Here is a 5,472-nt window from a genome sequence, read left to right as displayed (position 1 = left end):
GCATGTAATACAATGTGTATGCTCGTGCTGTCTGCACACACCCCATCCTGGACACAGTGGAGCTTGTTCTCGAATCCTGATTATGAGTGCATCCGTCCAAACACGCCTTCATCTAAGTGTCAAACACCAGAGTGAATCCTTCAGAAACCAGAGAGAGGATCCCCTTCTACTCGATCCTCCATCAGAGTCAGCTTTCTCTCCTCTTCTTATAAGTCACTGTATTTCAGGCACCAAGGGCAAATTCGGTCGCCAAAAAAACTAAAACTTGCTTGGAGAGAAGCGTGGGTGCCAGCCCTGGCTTCCGCTGGGACAGAAAGTGAGCACAGAGGAGGCTTCTATGAAGGAGCACACAGTGAACATGGCGGGCAGGCATGGGCAGAGCACGGGTCTTTGTGGTATGTTCCAGGATGTACAGTTGATGCAAATTTAGCATAACAATGCCCTAGTCTGCAGAGGCAGGGGGAGCTGACCTTTTAAACCTAGTGGACACAGTGTGAATCTAGGATCCTTGTTCCATGTGCCGCAGGCAGTGCGAGTAGCTGGCCTCTCCTCCTTCTCTCATCTCTGCGCTGCGGGCTGGTCTATAGAGAGCGTGCGTGATGGAGAACCAGGATTCTTGTGTCAAAGGAATTTAAGAAGAGGGAACACAACTGAGGTCTCAGAATAGGGAGTCTCTGTTTTCTCTTTTCTGTATATTTGTTAGTCTAGTAAAGGTTTCCAAGGTATACAGAGGGTTTCATTCTTATACAGAGCAGAGAGGGTTTTAAAAAAATAATGAAAGGGCCTTCCTTTTGCCCTGCGCTGTCTGTTTGGAGAGAGGCCTGCCGACCCACCCTGAGCACGCTGGCTTTCTAAACAGATGGGGCTCCTGGGGCATGGCTTTCTGATGTTGGAGGACGGGGAGGGGGAAGTGGCCGTCTGTGCAGGATGGACACCCCACACCTGCTCAGGCAGAGACACCCTTGGGCAGTGCTACAGAAGCGTCCCCTTGGCGAGAGAGGATGATAAGCCCCTTTTCTGGAATTCTGTGCATTTCCTTACAGTTTTGTATATTTCTGGAGTGATGGGATAGAGGAAGGCAGAGCCAGCCAGGCACCGAAGGATGTTAGGAAATTAATCCCCACACGTGTCCAGCCCCCTACTTACTGCAGCTTGGATCTAGGACACTCACAGGTGTCTTCTGTGGCCCTAAGACCCGTAGGCAGCACAGCAATGCCAGTGGGGCTTCAGGGCCAGGGTGAGGCCCCCACTCAGGGTCCCTGGATTTGGCCATGCAAATGAGAAAGGGGAGATCTTAATGCTCACAAAGAGGAGCTCTAGGGGATCTGATCCATGGCCCCCATTATCCGGACAACTGCAACATTCTCAGAGACCATTATATCAGAGATGGAAAATAAAGACTCACGTCATTGGCCTCCATGTTTTAAGTTTAATTATGGTGTTGCTGGACTGAAAGGGGTAAAAACTCCCATTGCCAATGAGTCAATTCCGACTTACAGTGACCCTGTAGGATTTCCAAGGCTGTAGTCTTTAGGGAAGCAAACTACCACATCTTTATCCTGTGGAGCAGCTGGTGGGTTCGAACTGCCAACTTTTCAGTTAGCAGCTGAGTGCTTAACCACTTGAAAGGGGGATAGGACCCTTACAATCAGTTGCTCTGGGAAAGACAGAAACATATTTGTCCATTCCGAGGTGGATGGCAGGTCAGGTTCGAGGTTAAAGTGTGTCCCCGTGGAGGCGGGTGTCTCTGGCGGTGAGTCCAGTGAGTAGGAGTGAGGGGCTTGTCTGAGGCCCCCTGAGACCAGCTGGAGGCAAGAGCATGCCTCCCTGGCAAGCAGCATCATTTATGACCCATTATGTAATGACACCGGCATTATAAATTGGAAAAATGTCTTGTAAGATGTTGTAAATAAGCATTTTTCTGGGAGCACACACAGGAATCCAGGAAATGCTGGCCTGAGGCTGACTGGGAGCAGAGCTTGGCTTTTTCTGCCTCTGACTCCCAGTCCACGGAGCAGAGGAAGGACCTTCTCATGGGCTCTGAGTCTCTTTCTTTCCAAGATGATGTTGACGATCTCCCCTGATTCCAGGAGAGAAATGCTAAGAGGAGAGGGTGGATGGGAAGTATTAGAGCCGCTGACCAGCACATCCTTTGCTGGACTTTTGGAGATCAAATCTTCCTCCACGGATTTCTCTCTCACATGCAAAACACTTTAATTATCTGCATTATTGCTGCCTGAAATGAAGAGCTCAAATACCTTTCTCTGGTATCGCATACTTAGACACGAAGCCCGCAGCCAAACGGCTCCATTTACGACCTCTCTGCTCCTGTCGCTTTGGCTTCTTCTCCCCCCTTTAACCTGAATCTCTAAACTATTTTAAACATGCCATTTTCCCCCACATTAGCAGAAGGGGTTCTTTTTTCTTTTCTACCTTTTTTTTCCCCTTCAGTCGATGAACTTTAAATGCAATCGTGCTCATCCCGGCTGACCCCGCCTGCTGTGAGTCATTGTCTCCAGGAGAATAGGAGCAGCTAAGAGCTTTTGTGAACGGGAGGAGAGAAGACAGACATTATTATGATTTTGAATCCAAAGCTCCCTTCTTTTCTTTCTTTTATTTTTTTCTTCCTGGATCTAACAGCTGTTTCCCATCACAACTGGTGTTTGAAAGACATTGCAAAAATGAGTGTATCAGTACCACAATTAGTTTCACAGGCGGCTAATAACTTACTTGCCAGCCGTGCCTGATTTAATCAGGACAGCCCTGATTTATGGCTGTTTGTCCCTGGGTCCGGTTTGCTCTGCCAGCGCCCTCGGAAGAGGCGCCCTGCCCGCTCTCCACTCCCTTCGCGGGGGTGCAGTGGACGAAAATCGCCCTCAGGGGCGCCTGCGTACCAAGTGAGGGCAGAGGAGGGCACGACCCACAGCTTCCTTCCCAGGCCGGGACCCCCACAGACCGAGCCACACAGCCCAGTGGGCAGGGCAGTCTGGGTACCACCCAGCCCCTCCCTCCCACCCCCTGCGCCCTCGCCAAGCTGCCCACACTCTGAGGTCGAAGATGTTCTGGAAGCTTCCCCTCCGTTCAGATGTGAGCGCCCCAAGCCTTTGGTGGGGAGGGGCGCTGTCAATGGTGCCAAATTATGCGAGTCTAGTTTTTGTGATGTGATCTACTGCCGTTCATTAGGGATGGAGCGGCGGCGTCTGGCTCATTTTTCTTAGGGCGGGCGAGCAGGTCTGCAGGGAGTCCCGGTGGTGAGAGGCTGCCCTGCCCTTTGCTCACTCAGCAACTTTGCTCCTTGCATTTTTTTTTTTTTTTAATGAAAAATTTTCATGCAAAATAGAGGAAGCAGACTTTCCACAGAGAAGTTAATAGACGGGGGTTTGCGCTAATCAGGCACAGGGTGCAGAGGAAGCAGTAACCACTTTAAAACATTTAAAAATACATATGTGGAAGGACAGCTGGGTTTCCCATTTGAAGGTGTGACTGTTGGGCCTGGATGACCCGTTGCCATTGAGTTGACCCAGACTCATGGCAATCCCATGTGGATCAGAGTAGAGCCGTGATCCGCAAGGTTTTCAGTGGCTGCTGTTTTGGAAATAGATTGCCAAACCTTTCTTCTGAGGCTCCTCTGGGTGGACTCAAATCTCCAACCTTTTGGTTACCAGCTGAGTGCATTAGCCCCCTTTGCACCACCCAGGGACTCTGGGGCCTTGATTGCTGTTGTTTCATGCCTTCTAGTCAATTCTGATTCATAGCAAGCATGTGACAGAGTAGAATTGCCCCATAAGGTTTTCTAGGCTGTAATCTTCATGGGAGCAAATCGCTAGGTCTTTCTCTCATGGAGCCGCTGGTGGGTTTGAACTGCCAATCTTCTGCTTAGCAGCGAGTACGTTAACCAGCAGCACCGCCAGGACACCTGGGCCTTGATTGTGTAGATGGAAATAAGCACAGGGCATGGCCTTTTGGGAATACTGAAAATTCCTGTTGAATTGTGTGGGGTGCCTCGAGAAGACAATGTGGATCAGAAGACAATGTGGTCTCCCAGGAGCCCCCTCTTTGGCAAGCACACAGAAGGCCTGTGTGAAGAGTCAAGGAACTGACCCATGCCACCCAAAAAGGAGAGCCTTTCCATTTCTCAGAGATCTAGGACTGGGTATGGTTGCTCAGGAAAGCCACCCAGATACCCTGGTCATGGAGCAACTGAGGAGTGGAGGGGCCTGTCCCCATCCCACTCCTCCAGCCCTGCAGGCCATCTAGGCAACGTCTGGGGCAGGGAAGGGACACCACCAGGGTGAAATGGCACCAGCAGGGCATCCTGGGGGACAGCACGGGGCTGTGGATCCCATCCACCGGGAGCTTTCCTGCTGCCCCAAGCCTCTTCACTTCCCCACAGTGAGGCCTCTTCGTAAGCCTTCAGTTCTCAGGGCAAACAACTTATCCCAAGATTGGAAGCATGAAGCATGCACAACATGGACAGTCAGACAGAGGCCAGAGCCAGCAGGATCTCATGAAAAGTAAGGAATGGGACCCGTGAGTCACCTTCTAGAACCCTCTGGCCACAATTCATGTCCACATCCCTCTCCCCACAATCTGATGGAAGCAAAGGTAAGCATCATCAACACCTAACACCCCATGTGTATCATAAAGAGTTACTTCCCAAACCCAGTGAAGCTGCTCGCTATTTTACAAATTAAAAAAAACTCCTGAACATACACCTGCAGGTGGTGACATTCCAGCCATGTGCAGTGCAGTTTGCATGAGAGGCCACATTGTCGTTGTTGCTAGGTGTCATCTGGTTGGTTCTGACTCATAGCGACCCTGTGCACAACAGAAGGAAACATCCTCACAGTCATTGCTCTGTTTGAGCCCATGGCTGCAGCCACTATGTCAGTCCATCTTGTTGAGGGCCTTCCTGGTTTTTGCTGACCTTCTACTTTACCAAGCATGATGGCCTTCTCCAGGGACTGGTCCCGCCTGATAATATGTCCAAAGTACGTGAGACTTACCACTAATCTGTTATGTTTATGACACTGAGCAGTTGTAAATGCCTATGAAATAAAAATGTGACTTAGCAGCAGTAATCAAAATCTATTAGCAATTACTGCAAAGAGAAAAGAAGGTCTGTCCTCACCATGCTAACTAAACTCTGCTCCTTGGTTCTGTGTCTGTGTTGCTGATTTTCCCATATTTTTGGAGAAAGTACAATAGCATCACTACAAGGACTTAATTTCTTTCTTACTCTTCTATTTTCTTTTTTGTTTGTTGGGAGTTTTCTTTTGTGTGGAGAGTTCAGCAATGGGAAAGGCTGTTTATGGTCTGATCTGTTTGTGAAGAGGGGCACCTGGCAGAAGGAAGTTTCTTTCATACAGACCATACCTGAAAGAATTATTTAAAAAGGAAAAACTAAGATCACCCTCAATCCAGTGGAGGTGGAGGTTGAAGGGGGTTGGATACCAGTCTCCAATTTGTATT

Source organism: Trichechus manatus, unplaced genomic scaffold (assembly GCF_000243295.1).
Source record: "Trichechus manatus latirostris isolate Lorelei unplaced genomic scaffold, TriManLat1.0 scaffold00183, whole genome shotgun sequence".
Lineage (NCBI taxonomy): Eukaryota > Metazoa > Chordata > Mammalia > Sirenia > Trichechidae > Trichechus > Trichechus manatus.
Note: the sequence above shows the minus strand (reverse complement) of the source record.